Source organism: Symphalangus syndactylus, chromosome Y (genome assembly GCF_028878055.3).
Source record: "Symphalangus syndactylus isolate Jambi chromosome Y, NHGRI_mSymSyn1-v2.1_pri, whole genome shotgun sequence".
Classification (NCBI taxonomy): Eukaryota; Metazoa; Chordata; class Mammalia; order Primates; family Hylobatidae; genus Symphalangus; species Symphalangus syndactylus.
In genome coordinates, this window is record NC_072448.2 from 28,520,001 (window position 1) to 28,543,205 (window position 23,205).

The window sequence follows — 23,205 nt, forward strand, 5'->3', positions numbered from 1 at the left end:
AGATCACTTGAGGCCCCACAGGTCGAGGCTTCAGTCAGCCGTGACCCACTGTATCCTGGGCAGTCACCGGTCAAGGAGATATGCCCCCTCCCCGTTTTCTTTTCTTTTCTTTTCTTCCCTTCTCTTTTCTTCTTTTTTCTTCTCTCTTTCTTTCTTTCTTCCTTTCTTTCTTTCTTTCTTTCTTTCTTTCTTTCTTTCTTTCTTTCTTTCTTTCCTCCTTTCTTCTTTCTTTCCTGCCTGACTGCCTTCCTGACTTTCTTCCTTCCTCCCTTCCTCCCTCGCTCCCTTCCTTCTTTCTTCCCACCTCGGCCTCCCACAGTGCTGGGATGACTGGCGTGAGGCACCGTGCCTGCTGGGCCTAAAGATACACCCTTTGAAAGTAAGGCGCAGAGAGCGCCTTCCAGTCATCTGATGGATGGACTGATTGAGAGACGGCGTCTCACTCTGTCACCCTGGCAGTGGTGCCATCGTAACTCACTCACTGCAGCGTGGACGCTCCTGGGCTCAACCGATCCTTCCACCTCAGCCTCCAGAGTACAGTCCCTGAGACCGCACGCACGCGCCACTGTGCCCAGATCATTTTTAATTTTGTTTTTTTCCCGAGACAGACAGACGGGGTTTCGCTCTTGTTGCCCAGACTGCAGTGCGATGGCGTCATCTTGGCTCACCGCAACCTCTGCCTCCCGGGTTCAAGCGATCCTCCTGCGTCAGCCTCCCGAGTAGCTGGGATTGCAGGCATGCGACACCACGTCTGGCTGATTTGGTATTTTTAGTAGAGACGGGGCTTCTCCGTGTTGGTCAGGCTGGTCTCGAACTCCCGACCTCAGGTGATCCGCCCTCCCCGGCCTCGCGAAGTGCTGGGATGGCAGGCGTGAGCCGCCACGCCCGGCCTTCAATTTTGAATGTGTTTCCACAGACGGGGTCTCATCATTTTGTGGCAACCTTCCTGATCCGGCGACTCAAAGTGCTGGCGTGACGGGCGTGAGCCACTGCGCCTGGACTCCGGGGAATGATTCACGACCACGACCGCTGTACTGATTCTTTCTTTTTCTTTCTTTCTTTCTTTCTTTCTTTCTTTCTTTCTTTCTTTCTTTCTTTCTTTTTCTCTCTTTCTTTATTTTCTTTCTTTCTTTCTTTCTTTCTTTCTTTCTTTCTTTCTTTTCTTTCTTTCTTTCCTTTCTTTCTCTCTCTCTCTTTCTTTCTTTTTATTGATGATTTTTTTTATTATTTATTTATTTGTTTGTTTATTTGGAGACGGAGTCTCGCTCTGGGCCAGGCGAGGCGAGGCTAGGCGCATCGCTTTGGGCGCCGCGGCACCGCCTTCTAGAGCCCCATTCATATGCACAGAGCCCTATTCCCTTCCTGGAGTTGGAGCTGATGCCTTCCATAGCCTTGGGCTTCTCTCCATTCAGAAGCTTTGACGGGCGCAACCCCACCCAGAGGCTGACTGCGGTTGAGGAATAGGGGGTGTGGTGGGGCTGGAAAGTGGGTCCCCTATTTTTCATAGCTCGGCCAAGATATCTCCCGACCCCCATCGCTTGCTCACCCTTTGTGATCCCCCGCCTCCACCGCCTTGGAGGCTCACTTCTTACTTTCATTTCTGTCTTTCTCCCTTTCTTGCGTTTGAGGAGGGGGGGGTGCGGGAATGAGGGTGTGTGGGGGGGAGGGGGTGCGGGGTGGGGACGGAGGGGAGCGTCCCTCATCTAGAAGTGGGAACTTATAGATGAGACTTCTGCATGGACAGAACGAGGGGAACGAGAGACGCGGGAGCCTACTTGAGGGAGAAGGGGTGGAAGGAGAGACGGCTTCCGGAAAAGACAAAACACACAAAAAACGCGAAAACTGTCGGGTACGGCGCTGAGTATCCGGGTGATGAAATCATCTGCACACTGAACCCCCCAGTCAGAAGTGTACCTATGTGACAATCTTGCACGGGTATGCTTGAACAAGAAATGAAAGTTAGGGGAGAAAGAGAGAGACAGAGGGGGAGAGAGAGAGAGAGAGAGAGAGAGAGAGAGAGAGAGAGAGATAAAATGAAACACCACCTCCTTGACCTGAGTCAGGGGGTTTCTGGCCTTTTGGGGGAACGTTCAGCGACAATGCGGTATTGGGGTCTGTTCTTTCTTTGTTCTTTTCTTTTTTTTTTTTTTTTTTGGACCTTCTCTCGCTCTGTCAACTGGCTCCTGCAACTGCGGTCTCCGCCTCTGGGGCTCAAGCCATTCTTTCAACTCAACCTCCTGAGTAGCTGGATCTACAGGCATTCACCACCATGCCCAGCTCATTTTTTTTTTTTTTTGTATTTTTTGTAGAGATGGGGTTTTGCCACGTTGCCCAGGCTGGTCTCGAACTCCTGAGCTCAAGCGATCTGCTCACCTTGGCCTCCTAAAGTGCTGAGATTACAGGTGTGAGCCACCGTGCCTGGCCTACGTTCCATTTCGTGGCATGATTTTTAGGAAGCGTTACTGTAATTTCCTCAGAATAGGATTTATGGACTAAAAATGTCATGGGGAAGACTCTCCGAAGCTGGCCCTAAAAGCTGCAATATCTGAGGGATAATGGCCTAGGGGATATCTGACAGGGTAGCGTTAAGAGAAGTAAGAGAGGACCGGGCGTGGTGGCTCATGCTTGCGATCCCAGTGCTTTGGGAGGCTTAGGCAGGAGGATTGCTTGAGGCCGGGAGTTCAAGGCCAGCCTAGGCAATAGAGCAGGGTCCCGTCTCTACAAAAAAAAAAAAAAAAAAAAAAAAATGTTTTAATTAGCCGGGTGTGGTGGTGCCTATCTGTGGTCCCGACTACTCCAGAGGCTGAGGCGGGAGGATCACTCGAGCCCAGGAGTTTGAGGCTGCAGTGAACCGGTACTGTAGCACTGCGCTCCAGCCTGGGTGACAGTAAGAGACCCCGTCTGAAAAAGAATAAAAAAAGAGTGAATGACCATAGGGAAGGCACGGTGAGGTGGAACATTGTCACTGGCAGTTATAAGGAACAGAAACTCCATGGGTTTCAGAGTCAAAGGAAGACGTTAGGGCTTCTTCACCCAGAAATGCGTTCTAAGTCAAGGTCGACACAGTCAACTTTGACCTTGGGTCTCGGTTTTGCCTCCCTGCTGGTTTTTGCTAAGGATCCCTCTTGGATACAAGAGCCTTCCTGCTCATCGTGGAAATAACACACGAAAGCCACCTGATGACGGTGTTATGAGTTTCCTATTGCTACTGTCACAAAATTACCGTAAAATGGGTGGCTTACGGCAATCAAAATGTATTACCTTATAGTTCTGGAGATGACAAACCCAAAATTAGTCTCTCTAGGCTAAAACAGGTGTCAGCAGAGCTGCATTCCTCTGGAGACTCTAGGAAAGAATCGATGGCTGTTACTTTTCCAGCTGCTAGAGGCTATCTGCGTGTCTTAGCCTGTGACCCCATTCTAGCAATCACAGCACCCTGACCTCTGCTTCCATTATTGCGTCTCTTGCTTTGATTCTTGCTCACCTGCCCTCTATTATAAGGACTCTTGTGATTCTATTGGGCCCACCTGGATAATCTGGGCTTCTCTTCCTGTCTCAAAATACCTAATCACATTTGTTAAGTTCTCTTTGCTATTTAAAGTAACATATCCACAGGTCCCAGGGATAAGGGTATGGACATAGTTGAGGAACCATTATTCTGCCTACCATCGGCAGTGTCTTCACTGAAGGACGGAAGGCATTTATCTATGCTGAACGTGGTGAGTCACTCAGGACCCGAAGAGCTCGAGGAGAATGGCTCGCTGTTCCAAAAGTAAAAGGATTTACTGTAGCCTAGTTTGTCGATTTAAAATCTTTAAACATTTAACATCACTTCTTGCTCCGAGAAACTCTCTCCTTAAATACAGCATCGTTATTTTTTAAATGAACCGAACGATGACGGCGATTTTTCTGTTCTGAAAACAGGAACGTGTGATGGTCGGCTTCTCTCCCAGAAACCTTTTACGTTTCTTTTTACCTGTGAGTGTCATGAAAATCATCTCTAACGTATGCGACCAGAGCGGCACACCGGCATGCTGCTGTGTCCTGGCTACAACTCTCCTGGGATGCTCACACCCGAGAGAGCGTGGCAGAATGGCCACTCGCTACTTTTGGCCCGATTAGAGGAGGATTTTGTTGCTGGGCGGGGGTCTACACTGACAAAACTTCAGACAGAAATGCTAGTCAGAGACTGAAGACTTCACTTCTCCTGCGATCGGTCAAATCCTGTCAATACTACCTCCTTCACCTCTTTCCATCCCTCCCCTTTCCTCTCCAACCTTATGCCTTTTCTCAAGGCGGTGTGACACATTGCAGGGATTCCCCAAAATGACTTGATCCTACTAACCATCTAGGGTGTGTATTAAACACGCAGATTCCTAGGCACCTCACTTAAAATTCTTTTATTCTAAGTCTTGGCACGGGCTCTGGAACCTAAGTGTGTGATAAATATGCCGAAGCGACCCTTCTTATTAGGCTAGGATGGGCGAAACTGACATGATGAAATAGGACGGGCTTAGAAATCGGGCACACCTTTCTTTGAACATTTTCCAAGCCGACGCACTTGCAAAAGTTACTTAGCTACTCTGATCCTGTAAAATGAAGGGTTCGTTGGTGGTGTGGAGAGTCGAATGGAATCGTCTGTGCGTTTCACTGCACACAAAGCCCAGGGTTCCACAGCTGCGAATGATCTTCTCTTACCACCCTTCGTGTCTCTCCCTAGAGTATCATACCTGTCATATTATAGTTTTCACAGCTGAGGGATGCTGACTGACTCTGCAAATGTCTCACAGAAAGACAACCGGAAACACTCGTCTAAGTCCTCTGCCAGGACCTTCCCTCTTTGTCCGGTTGTCAACTGCATCCTGTGATGACACAGGCTTTTCAGAGCTTCCTCTCATTCACGAGAAAACGGTGGGCTTCATCGTGCGAGACCTTGTACACCGTCGTGGGGATTTAGGCTTTTTCTAGTCCTCTGTGATTTTCCTTTCCTAAGGTCTTCAGACTAGATATCCTTATCTGCCTCCCTATTTTACCTACGATCCTGTCCCCTTCCCCAACCGTTGCTCCCTTGCGGGCAGTCTCTGCTCGACCAGGTCATTTTCCTCCTACTCTACGGGCGACAACTTTACAACTTTGTCCACCGTGTTTTTTACCTGTTCGCCTGCCACACTGTTCTTCAAAGTTCACGTCATATCGCTTTCCGTAAAACCTTCCACAGAATCCCCAGACTGACACCCCGTGAATACAGGTTGTCCTTAAACCTCGGGTTACACACGAGCCTTTAAAGAGGAACCACTCTATGTTGCTCAGCCAGCTGGTAGTCGTGGGCCCATGCTGTCTCTCTCCTTGGGAATAGGGACTTCTGCTTCTCCCACCTCAACGGTGTCTGCTGTAGGAACACACGTGGCTTTGATCGATATGCCAGGCGTTGTGAAATGCCTTCTCTAACAAATACTTCAGGCTTGAACACCTAATCTTGAGTGGTCATGGAACAGGTTTCTGGGAGGTCAGAGCAAATGCAGAGAAAACACATTCTACCTTCAACTGTACTTTGTCTCCACAGATATCCTAGAAATGCTGCAAGAAAGCCCCGATACTATGGGACATACGGGTAGAAAACTGAAGGACTGATACAATTTCCAGTAGCCCATAGGATAGGAAGCAAGAAAATGAGTTGCGTCCACAGTTAATAATAATCATAATGTGCTATAGACTTCAAAATTGCTAAAAGAATAGATTTGTAATATTCTCCCCCCAAAAAGGTCATAAGTTGGTGAGGTGATGAATATGTTGCTTAGCTTGATTGAGTCTTTCTACAATGTATACGTAGATCGAACTATCACGATATACCTCATACGTGTACGCCGTTATTATTTGTCCATTAAAAATATATTTAAAATGAGTTAAGCATCCTTTTCTATGCTTTTAGAGCTGCCTCTGCCTTCCCGAACTACCCCAGTATTCGCTCCCCCACACCCTGGGTAGTCAGCCACTGACAGGAGAGGCTCTGCTTCCCTGGTTCCAGTGATTCTTCTTCGGTAGCTGGGATGACAGGCACGCACCACCGCAGCTGGCTCATTTTTCTATTTTTAGTAGGGACGGGGTTTCTTCTTGTCGGCCACCCTGGTATCGAACTCCTGGCCTCAAGTGATCCGCCCTCCTGGGCCTCCCAAAGTGCTGGGACGACAGGCCTGCGCCGCCGGGATCTCAGCCTTTAAAAGCGCGGGCCCTGCCACCTTTCGCTGAGGCCCTTACGCTCTGAATGATGTGTCTGTCCTCTCTGCCGTAGGTTGACTCCTTGTGTCCCCTATGCCATTGCACTCTAGCCTGGGCAGCAAGAGCGAAACTCCGTCCCCCCACCTCCCCGCGTAATAAATAAATAAATAAATACATACATACATACATACATACATACATACATACATACATACACACACACACAAATACATTAAAAACATCTCTACACATGACCTATAACTATGTGTTCCCGTGAGTGATTTCTAAGAAATGGCACTGTACACTGAACGCAGTGGCTCACGTCTGTCATCCCGAGGTCAGGAGTTCGAGACCAGCCTGGCCAACGTGGTGAAACCCCGTCTCTAGTGAAAATACGAAACCGGAGTCGGGCGCGGTGGGGCAGGCGCCTGTACTCCCAGCTGCTCGGGAGGCCGAGGCGGAAGAATGGCCTGAACCTGGCAGGCGGAGGTTGAGGTGACCCAAGATCGCGCCACTGCACTACAGCCTGGGCGGCAGAGTGAGACTCGGTCTCCAAATAAATTAATAAATAAGTGAAAGAAAGAAAAAAAGCAAAGAAAAGAAAGAGAAAATGAAACAAAAGGCACCGTATCACTCCTAGGCTACGACCTTCTCTCTTTCTATCTGTTTCTCTCTTGTCTCTCTCTGTTCCTCTCTTTCTCTCTCTGTCTCTTTCTCTGTCTGTCTGCCTGTCTGTCTCTTTCTTTCTCTCTGTCTCTGCCTCTCTCTCTCTCTCTCTCTCTCTCTGCCTGTCTCACCGTATCTGTCTTGTCTTACTCTCTTTCTCTGCCTGTCTGTCTGTGTCTCTCTCTCCCTGCCTGTCTGTGTCTCTCTCTCTCTTTCTGTCTGTTTCTGTCTCTTTCTCTGTCTGTCTGCCCCTCTCTTTCTCTTTCCGTGTCTCTCTGTCTCTCTCTCTCTCTGCCTATCTTCTGTCTGACTCTCTCTCTCTGCCAGTCTGTCTCTTTCTCTGTCTGTCTCTCTCTTTCTCTCGGTTTCTCTCTGTCTCTCTCTGTCCATCTCTGTCTTTCTCTGTCTGTCTCTCTCTTTCTTTCTCTCTGTCTCTCTCTCTCTCTCTCTCTCTCTCTCTCTCTCTCTCTCTCTGCCTGCCTCTCTCACTGTGGCTGTCTTCTGTCTTACTCTCCTTCTCTGTCTGTCTGTCTCTCTCTCTCTCTCTCTCTCTCTCTCTCTCTCTCTCTCTCTCTCCCTCCCTCCCGTTCTATTTCTCTCTCTCTGTCTCTCTCTCTCTCTTCTGTCTGTTTCTCCCTTTCTCTCTCTGTCTGTCTCTGTCTTTCTCTGTCTGTCTCTTTCTCTGTCTCTCTCTCTCTCTCTCTCTCCCCGCCTGTCTCACTGTGTCCGTCTTCTGTCTTATTCTCTTTCTCTGCCTGTCTGTCTGTCTGTCTCTCTCTCTCCCTTCCTGTCTGTTTCTCTCTCTCTCTCTTTCTGTCTGTTTCTCTCCGTCTCTCTCTGTTTTTCTCTGTCTGTCTCTTTCTCTATCTGCCTCTCTCTTTCTTTTTCTGTGTCTCTCTGTGCCTATCTTCTGTCTGTCTCTCCTTCTCGGCCTGTCTGTCTGTCCCTCTCCCTCCCTTTCTGTTTCTCTCTCTCTCTCTCTCTCTCGCTCTCTCTCTGTGTGTCTCTCTCTCTTTCTGTCTGTTTCTCTCTGTCCATCTCTGTCTTTCTCTGTCTGTCTCTCTCTTTCTTTCTCTCTGTCTCTCTCTCTCTCGGCCTGTCTCTCTCACTGTGTCTCTCTTCTGTCTTACTCTCCTTCTCTGCCTGTCCATCTGTCTGTCTCTCTCTGGCTCTTCTCTGCCTGTCCATCTGTCTCTCTCTCTCCCTCCCTTTCTGATTCTCTCTCCCTCTCCCTCTCTGTGTCTCTCTCTTTCTGTCTGTTTATCTCTTTCTCTGTCTGTCCGTCACTGTCTTTCTCTGTATGTCTCTTTCTCTGTCTGTCTGTCTCTCTTTTTTCTCTGTCCTTCTGTCTCTCTCCGTGTGCCTATCTTCTGTCTTACTCTCTTTCTCTGCGTCTCTCTCTCTCTCTCTCTCTCTCTCTCTGTCTGTCTGTCTGTCTGTCTGTCTCTCTCCCTCCCTGTCTGTCTGTTTCTCTCTCTCTTTCTGTCTGTTTCTCTCTATCTCTCCCCATCCATCTCTGTCTTTCTATGTCTGTCTCGTTCTCTGTCAGTCTGTCAGACGCCCCGTGCCGGGGAGGGCCCTGCCCCTTCCATGAAAGTGAGAAGCGCGGGCTTAGGTGCTTCGAGGGGCCGAGAGGAATGTGGACAGACGGGCCTTGCTGGGCTTCCCCACTCGGTGTATGATTTCGGGAGGTCGAGGCCGGGTCCCCACTTGGATGCGAGGGGCGTTTTCAGACGTTTCTCTCTGTCACGTGTGGCGTCTGTACTTCTCCTAGTTCCCTGATAAGCTCCTCGACTTAAAAAGAAACAGTTAAGGCCGGGCGTGGTGGCTCACGTCTGTCATCCCAGCACTTTGGGAGGCCGAGGCGGGTGGATCATCTGAGGTTGGGAGTTCGAGACCAGCCTTGCCAACACGGCGAAACCCCGTCTCTACTAAAAATACAAAACTGAGTCTGGAGCGGTGGGTGGGGCGGGTGCCTGTGATGCCAGCTACTCGGGAGGCTGAGGCGGGAGAATCGCTGGAACCTGGGAGGCGGAGGCTGCAGTGAGCCGAGATCGCGCCACTGCACTACAGCCCAGGCTGCAGAGTGAGTGAGACTCTGTCTCTAAATAAATAAATAAATAAATAAATAAATAAATAAATAAATAATAAATAAATAAATACATAAATTCTCTTCCGTGCTGACTGACACTTGCGGGCATCGGTTGTCTTCGGGCATCACCTAGCGGCCACTGTTATGGGAAGTCGACGTGACGCGGAGGGAGGTCTCGCCGACTTCACCGAGCCTGGGGCAACTGGTTTCTCTCTCTCCCTTCCGGAGGCCCCTCCCTCTCTCCCTCGTTGCCTAGGGAACATCCGCCCTGGCGGGGGCCCTATTGTTCTTTGATCGGCGCTTTAGTTTTCTTTGTGTTTTGGTTTCTTTCGTGCGCATAGACTCTTCGACTTGGGCTTTAGTTTAATTTTCGAGTCGCCCCCACGGCTCCCCCACTACCCACGTCCCGTTACGTTCATTTAGTGAGTCAGTTAGGTGGGTTGCCCCCCAAACCCCTGCCCCCCCGCCTCCCAACACCCTGCTTGGAAACTTTCCGGATCCACCCCGGTGTGCCTCGGTCTTCTCTCCCCTTCCCCCACCCCTTGCCGGCGATCTCATGCTTGCCAGGCTGACATTTGCATCGGTGGGCGTCAGGCCTCACTCAGTGGCCACCGTTTTTGAAGATGGGGGCGGCACGGTCCCACTTCCCCAGAGGCAGCTTGGGCCGCCGATGGCGGAGCCCCTGACCCGCGTGGGCAAGCGGGCGGGTCTGCAGTTGTGGGGTTTCTCCCCCCGCTCCCCTCCTCAGGCCTCCCTCCCTGGGAAAGCTTCACCCTGGCTGGGTCTCAATCACCTTTTATCATGATGTTTTAGTTTCCCCTCCCTCCCTCCCTCCCTCCGGCCAGCAGAGTTTCACAATGGGAACGGCGTCACAGCTCTAGTCTGGGCCTTCTCAGTATTTGCCCGAAATAGAAACGCTTTCTGAAAACTAATACTTTGCTCACTTAAGATTTCCAGGGACGGTGGGGGGAGGGGGGACGGATAGCATGAGGAGATACACCTAATGCTAAATGACGAGTTAATGGGTGCAGCACACCAACATGGCACATGGATACATATGTAACACACCCGCACATTGTGCACGTGTACCCTAAAACTTAAAGTACGAAAAAAAGAAAAAAAGATTTCCAGGGACGGTGCCTTGGCCCGTGTTTTTTGGCTTGTTTTGTTTTGTTCGTGTTTTTCCTTTTTCGTATGTCTTTCTTTTCAGGTGAAGTAGCGATCCCCAGTTTTCAGGAAGACGTCTATTTTCCCCAAGACGTGTCAGCTGCTGTTTTCTCCTGTTGTTAACTAACGCTTTTCTGCATCTCTCCACGTGCAGTGAGAGCCGGTTGATGTTGACTATACTTCATAACATCTTATTTTCTAGAAATCCGTAAGCGAATGCTGCTGCTGCTCTTGTTGCTGTTGCTGTTGTTGTAGTTGTCGTCGTCGTCGTTGTCGTCGTCGTCGTCGTCGTCGTCGTTGTTGTTGTTCTTGTTGTTGTTTTCAAAGTATACCCCCGGCCACAGTTTATGGGATCAAAAGCATTATAAAATATGTGTAATTATTTCTGGAGCACGCCTTTCTTCCCCTTCTCTCTGTGTCTCTGTCTGTCTCTGTCTCTCTCTTTCTCTTTCTCTGTCTTCTCTCTCTCTCTGCCTGTCTGTTTCTCTCTGTCTCTGTCTCTCTCTCTTTCCGTTTCTCTCCGTCCGTCTCTGTCTTTCTCTGTCTGTCTGTCTCTCTCTTTCTTTCTCTCTGTCTCTCTCTCTGACTGTCTCTCTCACTGTGTCTGTCTTCCGTCTTACTCCCTCTCTCTGCCTGTTTGTCTGTCGGTCTGCCTCTCTCTCTCTCTCTCTCTCTCTCTGTCTGTCTGTTTCTCTCTGTCTCTGTCTCTCTCTCTTTCTGTTTCTCTCTGTCCGTCTCTGCCTTTCTCTGTCTGTCCGTCTCTCTCTATCTTTCTCTCTGTCTCTCTCTCTGCCGGTCTCTCTCACTGTGTCTGTCTTCTGTCTTACTCTCTTTCTCTGCCTGCCTCTCTCTCTCTCTCTGTCTCTCTTTCTGTCTGTTTCTCTCTGTCTCTCTCTGTCCGTCTCTGTCTTTCTCTGTCTGTCTCTTTGTCTGTCTGTCCGTCTTTCTCTTTTTTCTCTCTGTCTCTGTCTCTCTCTCTCACTGTGTCTGTCTTCTGTCTTATTCGCTTTCTCTGCCTGTCTGTCTCCCTCTCTCTCTCCCTCTCTGTCTATTTGTCTCTCTCTCTCTGCCCATCTGTTTCTCTCTCTGTCTCTGCCTGTCTCTCTCTCTTTCTGTGTCTGTCTTGTGTCTTACTGTCTTTCTCTGCCTGTCTGTCTGTCTCTCTCTGCCTCCCTGTCTGTCTGTTTCTCTCTCTCTCTCTCTCTCTTTGTCTGTGTCTCTCTCTTTCTGTCTGTTTCTCTCTGTCTGTCTGTCTTTCTCTCTCTCTGTCTCTTTTTCTCTGTCTGTCTCTTTCTTTCTCTCTGTCTGTCTGTCTCTGTCTCTCTCCCTCTCTCTCTCTCTCCCTCTGTGTGTGTCTGCCTTCCATCTTACTCTCTTTCTCTGCCTGTCAGTCATCCTGTCTGTCTGTCTCTCACTCTGTCTGTCTCTCTCCCTCTCTCTCTCTCTCCCCCTCTGTGTGTGTCTGCCTTCCATCTTACTCTCTTTCTCTGCCTGTCAGTCATCCTGTCTGTCTGTCTCTCACTCTGTCTGTCTCTCTCCCTCTCTCTCTCTCTCTCCCTCTGTGTGTGTCTGCCTTCCATCTTACTCTCTTTCTCTGCCTGTCTGTCTGTCTCTCACTCTGTCTGTCTCTCTCCCTTCCTGTCTCCCTGTTTCTTTCTGTTTCTTTCGGTCTCTGTCCATCTCTGTCTTTCTCTATCTCTCTCTCTGTCTTTCTCTCTTTGTGTATCTTTGTCTCTCTCTGTCTGTCTCTCTCTATCTCTATCTCTGTCTCTGTCTCTCTGTCTCTCTCTCTCTCTCTCTCTCTCTCTCTCTCTCTCTCTCTCTTGCTCGCTCGCTCGCTCGCTCTCTGGCTCTCGCTATCTCCCGCCCTCTCTTTCTTTGCAAAATAAGCTCAAGTACATCTAATCTCATCCATTACCAAGGCCTGAATTCTTAGCATCAGACATCCCAGATTTGATCTCCCTACGGAATGCTGTACAGAACTGGCGAGTTGATTTCTGGACTTGGATACCTCATAGATACTACATATGAATAAAGATCCAACCCTAAAATCTGGAGTTGCTTCTCCCTCGACAGTCTCGAAAGATCATGCCTCTGTTCACCTAGGATGCTGGGAGGGTTTTCTCAATGTGCATCTGCCCGTGTCCTAAGTGACCTGTGACCGAGCCCCGTCCGTTCTGTCTCAAATATGTATCTGCAGACACTTCTCTCCATTTCCACAACTACCCACGGCCCCCTGTGGAACCACTGGCTCTTTGAAAAAAAAAATCCCAGAAGTGGTTTTGGGTTTTTGGCTGGAGGCCTAAGCCTGCTGAGAACTTTCCTGCCCAGGATTCTGTGTGAACAAAAGTGCCTCTGCTGGGAGCTGGGATCCTCGGGACGGTGCTTGCTAGCGCTGGATGAGTCTCTGGAAGGACGCACGGGACTCCGCAAAGCTGACCTGTCCCACCGAGGTCAAATGGATACCTCTGCATTGGCCCGAGGCCTCCAACGTACATCACGGTCACCGACCGTCACCGTCAGCATCCCTGTGAGCCTGCCCAAGGCCCCGACTCTGGGGAGACTCCTGGGAGCCCGGCCTTGGTCGGCTAAAGTCCAGAGGCACGGTGACTTCCACCCACAAGGTCCCCACTGAACTGCGAAGATGTGGAGCGTAGGTCAGAGAGGGGACCGGGGTGGGGGGTGGGGGAGACGTCCTGACAGGCGAGGAGTTCCCTAGGCTCTGGCCACCCCACCCACGTCCCACGTCCCGGGCACCCGCGGGACACCGCCGCTTTATCCCCTCCTCTGTCCACAGCCACCCCCACCACACCCCGCAACCCACGCACACACGCTGGAGGTTACAAAACCACACGGCGTGAATAGGGCCTGGCGGAGCGAGAGCCCATTTCACGAGGCGGGGCGGGGCGGGGCGGGGCGGGGGGTGGGGTGCGGGTTGTGGGGTCTGTAGAGAGCCCGATTCTCCCTCTTGGGTGGCTACAGGCTAGAAATGAATATTGCTTCTTGGGCGGAGGGGCTTCCTTAGGCCATCACCGTTTGCGGGACTATCTCTCAAACCCTCCCTTGAGGCCACAAAATAGATTCCGCCCCACCCCTCGACGTTCCCCGCCCCGGTGCTGGATGTATCCTGTCAAGAGACCTGAGCCCGACACGTTGAGCTAAACACCTTCATTGGCTTTGCGTGTTTGTTTCTTTCTGAGATGGAGTCTTGCTCTGTCGCCCAGGCTGGAGTGCAGTGGCGTGACCTCGGCTCACTGCACCCTCTGCCTCCTGGGTTCAAGTGATTCTCCTGCCTCAGCGCCACCAGGCCCGGCTCATTTTTTTATTTTTAGTAGGCACGGGGTTTCACCCTGTCTCATTGGTTTTTACTGGAGATTCTAGATTCGAGCCACAGCTAATGCCGTGCCACAGAAAGACTTCTTTTTTCTTTTTTTTTTTTTTTGAAAGCGCAACGTATCTGCTGTATTTGAGTGGCTTCGTATATCATTGTAGTTGTGTTATAGATGAAGAAAAGGTATTAAACCCCGTGCTGATGATAGTGAAAGCGAAAACGAAGGAAAGGCTACCTATTTTGTAGTTAAAATATAGTGGCTCAGAATTCAGAGCTACCTAAATACGTCAGCATTTACACTCTTCCTAGGAAAAGCTTGCCGATCTGAATATTCCTCCTTTAAAGACGATTTTTGATAGGGTGAAGTTTTTTAAGAATGCGACTCCTGCAAAATAGCTGAACAGACAATACGCATTGACAGAAAACAACACGAGGATCCCCCGGACTTGGGAAAAAAATCAAAAACAACACAAGTCTCATGAAGAACTGAGTTCTTAAAATATGACGGAGAACATAGCTATCGGAAGAGAAGGCGGTATCGGCAAGTTGATTGTTACGTTGGTCAGCAATAGCTAGCACTATGTTTTTGGCCACCTTTCAGGCCATGTAACTACTACAGCAAAATGAGACAGAATCCGTTAAACAACATATTCACAAATCAAAAAATGTTTTAGTAATAGAATGCTTCAGATTTAGAAGCAAATCAAATGATACAACTCCACTGCTGTAATACTTAACCCCAAAGATAACCGTATCTGACAAAAAAAAACTACCACAGAGTTATGACTTCAGAATTATAGTTTCTCCTGGTATTTATTTATGTTTTTTTTTTTTTTTTTTTTTTTTTTTTTTTAATTTTTTTTTTTTCCTTCAGACGGCCTCTCGCTCGCTCTGTCGCCCAGGCTGGAGTGCAATGGGGTGATCTCGGCTCACTGCCGCCTCCACCTCCCGGGTTCAAGCGATTCTCCTGCCTCAGCCTCCCGCGTAGCTGGGACTACAGGCGCCCTCCACCACGGCCACCTAAGTTTTATACTCTTAATACGGACAGGGTTCCACCACGTTGGCCAGGATGGTCTCGATCTCTTGACCTTGTGACCCGCCCGCCTCGGCCTCCGAAAGTGCCGGGATGGCGGCAGGCGTGAGCCACCACGTCCGGCCTTCTCTTGATGTGTAAACTATTTCTTTTCTTTTCTTTCTTTTTTTTTTTTTTTTTTTTTGAGACGGAGTCTCGCTCTGTCGCCCGGGCTGGAGTGCAGTGGCGCGATCTCGGCTCACTGCAAGCTCCGCCTCCCGGGTTCACGCCATTCTCCTGCCTCAGCCTCCCGAGTAGCTGGGACTACAGGCGCCCGCCAACACGCCCGGCTAATTTTCTGTATTTTTAGTAGAGACGGGGTTTCACCGTGTTAGCCAGGATGGTCTCGATCTCCTGACCTCGTGATCCGCCCGCCTGGGCCTCCCGAAGTGCTGGGATGACAGGCTTGAGCCACCGCGCCCGGCCACCTGATGTGTAAACTATGAAGTCAGTCCAGAAAAATACAACCAATGTCAACGGCACGTATGGTGTTGAGGCAGAAGTAGGACCAAACGTTTTCGTATCTTATTCGGTTGATAACAATATGACCTAGGCAGTAATTTCCGATGTGTCTACTGATACGCAAGTACAAAACAGTAAAACGGAGATACTGCTAAATAAAAGGGTACACTGACTTCTTAATAGTAACTCCATCAACTGGAACACTGTCAAAAAGCAGCAACCAGTGAATCGTTGCAATATTTTTTTCTATTATCCGATAAGTGGATTATGCTGTTCCTTTCCAATTTCCCAAGCACTTTTTGTCCCCATCACCATTTCGGTGTTCAAAGAAAAAGTAACACATCCAGTCACAAAACTAAAGAAACACACACACAAACGAAAGACAACTACAGTATCTGCAAAAGTTTGGTAGAAGACTGCAACTGTTGAGTATAAGGATCTGGTATTCCATTATCGGGAGTTAATTTAAGAGTTTGTTAAAGACATACATTTCGTAAGAGAGCATTTCAGTTAGACGTTATTGACCAGTATGTACCATCCCTAGGTATCTGTAACCAAATTCATGGCAATAAAGAGCTATCTAACGAGAAAAATCAGCGAGCACCGGCACCGTCGATAAGAGCTTGTCTTTACACTTCATTGCCGCTTACCATGCGTTACAATGTCTAGGATGGACTCTGATAGCATTTCGAAAACAAGCTAATGCTTTGTCCCATTCTACAGTGAAGACAAACTCCCGCCCTAATGCAGTAGAGGCCTAAGCATGATTTGGATCCACTTCGATAGCTCTCTGGAAGAATTTAATTGCCATATCGTGTCCCCGTTGCAAGCGGAAACAGTTCCCTGCGGCACGCCAGGCCTCTGGCTGGCGAATTTTTATCCACGTCTGTCAAGTCTTTTGACAGAACTCAAAGAGCAACATCTTTTTGAGGATGCCAGAGTGTTGCGGAGCAGAGCTCCATGCCTTCGACCCTGTAATTCTCCATCCTTCTAACCTCTGAGAAGATTCTTTCAGCTTGCGTGGACTCTGAAAGCTCAAAATAGGCCCTTCCGATGTGGCACAGTACCCTACCGGCATCGTGGTGGGGAGAAGGTGGATGGCTCCAAATATCGATAGCTTGTGTGCAGTGGTGAGAACACAAAGCTACATAACCTTTCCCCCTTTCACGAAGAAGGCTCATCAAGCCTTCGGCTGCTGCTTTTCGTAGATTAAAAGCCTGAATCTGAGGTGTGATTGCGGATATTTTCCCTTCTGAAATGATGGAAGAGTCCAATTTTGTCATTTCCAGGCTGCCATCGATGTGAGGTCGAGTTACTCCTCCTTCGTTAGTTTTACTTTTTGTTTTTCTGTTTGGGATTTCAGGTGGACACTTCATTTTTAACTTTTTTCCTATTCTCCTTGGTTGTGGAGCTGTCACTAGTCAAGAGTCATGGATTTCTTCGAGGCAGTGCATTTAGGGGAGATGCCACAGTGGGGCTCGATACCTGAGGTGATGCCCTTGTTTGTGGACCAGAACTTTGTGTTTTTGCAAGAATTGGAGTTACCTCTCGGCTATGTCCACTCTGTGAGAAGACAGACTGTGCTCCAGTTCGGCCGATTCTGGCAACAGGCTTTTTTGAAGGGGCTCCGGTGGATGGCACGTCAGTGACAGGAGGTGTCTAATACTAGTGTAGTTTTGTAAATAGGATCCATCCATCTCCCGGACTTGGGGTTTCTAATGGCAAAATCCCAACACTTGGAGTTAATGGACTAACAGCTGCTGGTCGTCCTGATAAACTTCGACCAGCTTTTGGCTTCTTTTGAACCTGCGTAGATAATATGGAAGTTCCTGTTCCCAGTGGGACGGTATCAGGTGAAATGACAGCTGAATCAATGGAAGACACTGGGGAATCTGTATTCAAGGAGTACTTTGAATTGGAAGATTCTCAATTCAATCTGTTTAATTCAATTGTGTCCTGGGGTGTTTCCGTAAGAAGGGTCTCAGGCTGTCTGTGACATAAACTATGACGAGGTACTTGTGTGGTGCAACGGTTGGGCAGACCGTTGCTAAAGTTCTGTAAAGATGTGAATTTAAACGTTTGGTCAGGATCCGGCTTTTCACCTATTTCACAGAATGATTCAAAGGGATACCAGAAGAAAGGCTTGAAACGAAGGCCCTTTGGGTAACACTCCGATGCTTTGGCAAGCGGATCTGTCTTGCGATATACGTGTCCCAACGATGAGAGAGTAAAGCAAGCCGAATCACCAAACTCAATAACATATGAGTAACGATATCATCATGGCTTTTCTGTTTATTAAACACCCCACCGGATAAGATTCGTTCGCCTTCTGCAAGCTTGCTGAGATCAAGACGACATTTTGCAAGCAGGTATTTGCATTGAGGTGTAGCACAACTGTGTCCTTTCAAGAGTCTATATGCTTTGTAGGCCTTTCCTGAGCGGTAAGAACAGGTCTCCAGTAAAAACGAGGCTTCCTCTGAGTGTACTTCTGCATAAAGGCGTTCTGCGAGGAAAACCGCATCTCGGTAAGCATAGCGGTTTAGTGCTTGCCATATAGCTGCCCGGACGGGTTCCTGCAGCACCGTCATCCTCCGGGCTCAGGCCCACTTCCTTTCTGCAGTGCCTGAGGCACACCCCCCCGCCCCCTCCCCCCGTAGCGGCTCCTGGGCCTGCCGGCCCCGGCTCATTTAAAGTCACCAGCGACAGTTACCAGGGGATGGGGGAGGCCGAGCAAGAAATGACTTCTTTATCCTGCGGACTCCGGAGAGCCCGGCCCCTTGTGACCCATTGTAAACCGAGAGTCACCTCACGTTTGGAAACACGGGGTTTCCATGTTTCCGCTCCCAAGTTCGGTGGAGGGATGTGGCATGTAGGACGAAGGACTCTCTTCCTTCTGATTCGGTCTGCACAGTGGGGCCTAGGGCTGGGGCTCTCTCTGTGCGGACGGCGGACTCCCTCTACCTTGGGTTCCATCGGGCCCCACCCTGGAACACGGGCCTTGGCAGATTCTGGCCCTTCCTGGCCCTCAAGTCGCTGTCAGAAACCCCATCTCCGGCTCGGATGCCCCGAATGGCTGTGGCTCGCACCGCTCTGGAAACATTGGAAATCTCTCCTCTACGCGTGGCCACCTAAAACCACAGGAGCTCGGGACACACGTGCTTTCGGAAGAGAATGCTGAGAGTCTCTTGCCGACTCTCTCTTGACTTGAGTCCTTCATGGGTGTGTGGTTAAGACGTAGTGAGACAAGACGTATTAACTCGGGCCGGGTGCTGGTGGCTCACGCCTGCAACCCCAGCACTTTGGGAGGCCGAGGCCGTAGGATCCCTTGAGGAATCGCCTAACCCTGGGCAGGTTGAGGCTGCAGCCAGTGAGCCATAATGAATGGTGTCACTGCACTCCAGTCTGGGCGAAAGACAGTGAGGCCCTGTCACAGGCAGGCAGGCAGGCAGGCAGGCAGGCAGGCAGGCAGGCAGACAGACAACAGCTGTATTATGTTCTTCTCAGGGTAGGAAGCAAAAATAACAGAACACAGCACTTAATTTTTTGGGGGGCGGGGGAAGGAGTTTCACTCTTGGTGCCCACGCCGGAGTGCAATGGCACCATCTCGGCTCGCCGCAACCTCCACCTCCCGTGTTCAAGTGACTCTCCTGCCTCAGCCTCCTGAGTAGCTGGGATTACAGGCATGGGCCACCACACCCGGCTGATTTTGTATTGTTAGTAGAGACGGCATTTCTCCATGTGGGTCAGGCTGGTCTCGAACGAACTGGCGACCCCAGTTGATCTGCCCGCCTCGGCCTCCCAAATTGCTGGGATGACAGGCGTGAGCCATCGCGCCCGGCCGGCTACATTTTTTTTTTTTTTTTTTTTTAGTTTTCAATTTTAATCCATGTATTTACTGACATTTATTTATTTATTTATTTATTTATTTATTTATTTGTTTGTTTCTTTTCGAGACAGACTCTCGCTCTGTTGCCCAGGCTGGAGTGCAGCGGCGCGATCTCGGCTCACTGCAAGCTCTGCCTCCCGGGTTCACGACCTTCTGCCCCAGCCTCCCAAGTAGCTGGGACTACAGGCGCCCGCCACCGCGCCTGACTAACTTTTTGTATTTTGAGTAGAGACGGGGTTTCACTGCGGTAGCCACGATGGTCTCGATCTCCTGACCCCGTGATCCGTCCGTCTGGGCCTCCTAAAGTGCTGGGATGACAGGCGTGAGCCACCGCCCCCGGCCTATTTATCTATTTATTAACTTGGAGTCCAAGTTATGAAACCAGTTAGTTTTTGTGTTTTTTTTTAGGGACGAGGTTTCGCCACGTTGCCAAAGGCTTGGATCGAGGGATCCACCTGCCCTTGGCCTCCCAAAACTGCGGGGATGACAGGCGTGGACCTACCGCGCCCGGCTTCCCCACCTCCCCCCCGCCCCCACCCGCTTGTCTTCCCGCCGACAGTTTCACGGCAGAGTGCTTGGCTGGTGTGCTTAAATTCATTCTAAATAGAAATTTAGGACGTCACCTTCTGGCCTCACGGACTCTGAGCTGAGGAGTCCCCTGGTCTGTCTACCACAGGACCGTACACGTCAGGAGGACAAAAATCGTTTAAAATAAGTAATTTTGTGTTACAGACATACACGGATATACCAAAAACGCAGAAACCAGTCTTTTAGAAATGGCCTCAGTCCCGGTGTCTGTGCCAGTGATTCTTTTCGATTTGGACCTTGAGGGAGAGAATTCCCAGTCGGTCTCTGGTCTCTGGACGGAAGTTCCAGATGATCCGATGGGTGGGGGCTCAGGCTGCCTCCCCCCAGAGTCCCTGGTCGAGTAGTTGTGGGGATCGCCTGGGAGGGCGCGGTGACCCACTGTGCTGTGGGGGCCTCCATCCTTCCCCCTCCCCCATCCCCCTCCAGGCGATCCCAATTCATTCCGGGCTGACACTCTCATTGGTAGACGTCGGGCATCACCTAGCGGCCACTGTTACTCTGAAAAGGGAGGCCTCACAGAGGAAGGAATCTCAGGCCGCCTGCGCACAGCCTGGGGCAACTGTGTCTTCTCCACCGCCCCCACCCTCATCTCCAACTTCCTCCCTCCCTTGTTGCCAAGGGAAGCGCCACTTCGACGACTGGGTCTGATGGACGTTTGGTCAGGCCAAAACAAACAAACAAAGAAAATAACATAAAACTAAATAAATAAAATAAGTCAACACCATACAGTACGGTACGGTACGGTACGGTACGGTACGGTACGGTACGGTACGGTACGATACGATACGATACGATACGATACGATACAATACAATACAATACAATACAATACAATACAATACGATACAATACAATAGGCCGGGCACGGCGGCTCATGCCTGTAATCCCATCACTTTGGGAGACAGAGCTGGGCGCGTCACCTGAGGTCGGGAGTTGGAGACAAGCCTGAAAAACATGGAGAAATCCCGTCTCAATTGAAAATACAAAATTAGCCCGGCGTGGTGCCACATGCCTGTAATCCCAGCTGCTAGGAAGGCCGAGGCAGGAGAATTGCTTGAACCCGGGAGGCGGAGGTTGCGGTGAGCCGAGATCGCGCCATTGCACTCCGGTCTGAGCAACAACAGCGAAACTACGTCTCCGAAAAATAAAATAAAATAAATAAACCCATAAATAAAAATCCATCAAGAAAATAAAAATAAAATAAAATAGAATAAAATAAATAAATAGGCCCTGTGCCGTGGCTCAAGCCTGTCATCCCAGCACTTCGGGAGGCCGAGGCCGGTGGATCACGAGGCGGTCAGACCAGCAGGGCCAGTATGGTGAAACCCGGTCTCTACTCAAAATACACAAAATTAGCCGGGCGCGGTGCTGTACGTCTGTAATCCCGGCTACTCGGGAGGCCGAGCTGAGGCAGGAGAATCGCTTGAACCTGGAAGGCGGAGGTTGCAGTGAGCCGAGATCGCGCCACTGCACCCCAGCCTGGCCGACAGAGCGAGACTCCGTCTCAAAACAATAAAAAGAAAAATGAAATGAAACAAAATAATTAAAAAGTGAGTTTCCGGGAGAAGAGGAAAAAAAGAAAACGAGCCCACAGTGACATACACATACGCCTCTCGCCTTTCGAGGCATCAAACACGTTACGAATGATGCGTGATTTTTTTGGTAACTGAATCTTTTTTTATTATCATGAGTTATATTTCTGAGACGGAGTCTCGGAGGACCGCCCTCCCTCCGTCCCACTCCCTGGTTGCCCAGACAATCTCAGAGACAGACCCTGGCTGGGCCAGATGGTTCTTCTCTTTGATCCTTTGTTTCCTTGTCTTTCTTCGTGTCTTTAACCCGCGTGGACTCTTCTGTTCGGGTTTTACAGACGGCAGCCCCACTTTAGGCCTTGTTAGTGGTGACTTTCCTGATTCTCCCCAGATGTAGTGAAAGCAGGTAGATTTGCCTTGCCTTTTCTTCTTTCTTTCTTTCTTTCTTTCTTTCTTTCTTTCTTTCTTTCTTTCTTTCGTTCTTTCGTTCTTTCGTTCTTTCTTTCGTTCTTTCTTTCTTCTTTCTTTATTTCTTGTTTCATTTTTTCCTTTAGTTTTTTTTGGAGACGGAGTTTCACTCTCGTTGCCCAGGCTGGAGTGCAATGGCGCCATCTCGGCTCACCGCAACCTCCGCAACCCAGGTTCAAGCGATTCTCCTACCTCAGCCTCCCGAGTAGCTGGGATTACAGGCCTGCACCACCACGCCCGGCTAATTTTGTAGTTTTAGTAGAGACGGGGTTTCTCCATGTTGCGGCTGGACTCAAACTCCTGACCTCAGGTGATCCTAGCACCTCGGCCTCCCAAAGTGTGGGGATTACAGGTGTGAGCCACCGTGCCTGGCCTCTTTCCTTCTCTTTCTTTCTTTCTTTCTTTCTTTCTTTCTTTCTTTCTTTCTTTCTTTCCTTCTTTCTTTCTTCCTTTCTTTCTTTCTTTCTTTCTTTCATTCTTTCTTCTTTCTTTCCTTTCTTTCTTTCTTTCTTTCTTTCTTTCTTTCTCTCTCTCTCTTTCTTTCCTTCTTTCTTTCCTTTCTTTCTTTCTTTCTCTCTCTCTCTCTCTTTCTTTCCTTCTTTCTTTCCTTTCTTTCTTTCTTTCTTTCTTTCTTTCTTTCTTTCTTTCTTTCTCTCTCTCTCTCTCTCTCTTTCTTTCTTCTTTCTTTCTTTCTTTCTTTCTTTCATCTTCTTTTTCTTTATTTTTTTTGACACAGAGTTTCACCCTTGTTGCCCAGGCTAGAGATCTCGGCTCACCGCAACCTCTGTCTCCCAGGTTCAAGCGACTCTCCTGCCTCCCTAGTAGCTGGGATTACAGGCATGTGCCACCATGCCCGGCTAATTTTGTATTCTTTGTAGAGATGGTGTTTCTTTACGTTGGTCAGGCTGGTCTCAAACTCCCAACCTCAGGTGATCCGCCTGCCTTGGCCTCCCAAAGTGCTGGGATTACCGGCGTGAGCCACCGTGCCTAGCCTCTTTCTTTCTTTCTTTCTTTCTTTCTTTCTTTCTTTCTTTCTTTCTCTTTCTTCTTTCTTTCTTGTTTCATTTTTTTCGTTTTTTTTTTTTTTTTTTGGAGACGGAGTTTCACTCTTGTTGCCCAGGCTAGAGATGTCGGATCACCGCAACCTCTGCCTCGCAGGTTCAAGCGACTCTCCTGCCTCCCTAGTAGCTGGGATTACAGGCGTGTGCCACCATGCCCGGCTAATTTTGTATTCTTTGTAGAGACGGTGTTTCTTCACGTTGGTCAGGCTGGTCTCAGACTCCCAACCTCCGGTGATCCGCCTGCCTTGGCCTCCCAAAGTGCTGGGATTACCGGCGTGAGCCACCGTGCCTAGCCTCTTTCTTTCTTTCTTTCTTTCTTTCTTTCTTTCTTTCTTTCTTCTTTCTTTCTTTCTTTCTTTCTTTCTTTCTTTCTTTCTTTCTTTCTTCTTTCTCTCTCTCTCTTTCCTTTCTTTTTCTTTCTTTCTTTCACTGTTTCTGTTTCTTTTTCCTTTCTCTTTCTTTCTTTCTTCTTTCTTCTTTCTTTCTTGTTTCATTTTTTTCCTTTTTTTTTTTTTTTTTTTTGGAGACGGAGTTTCACTCTTGTTGCCCAGGCTAGAGATGTCGGATCACCGCAACCTCTGCCTCGCAGGTTCAAGCGACTCTCCTGCCTCCCTAGTAGCTGGGATTACAGGCGTGTGCCACCATGCCCGGCTAATTTTGTATT

General features: G+C 49.4%; 1 pseudogene; it reads right to left on the reverse strand.

Annotated features, from left to right (window-relative positions):
* Positions 1 to 15,436: 15,436 nt before the first annotated feature.
* Positions 15,437 to 17,632, reverse strand: LOC134736095 (cell division cycle protein 27 homolog; annotated as a pseudogene).
* Positions 17,633 to 23,205: the final 5,573 nt, after the last annotated feature.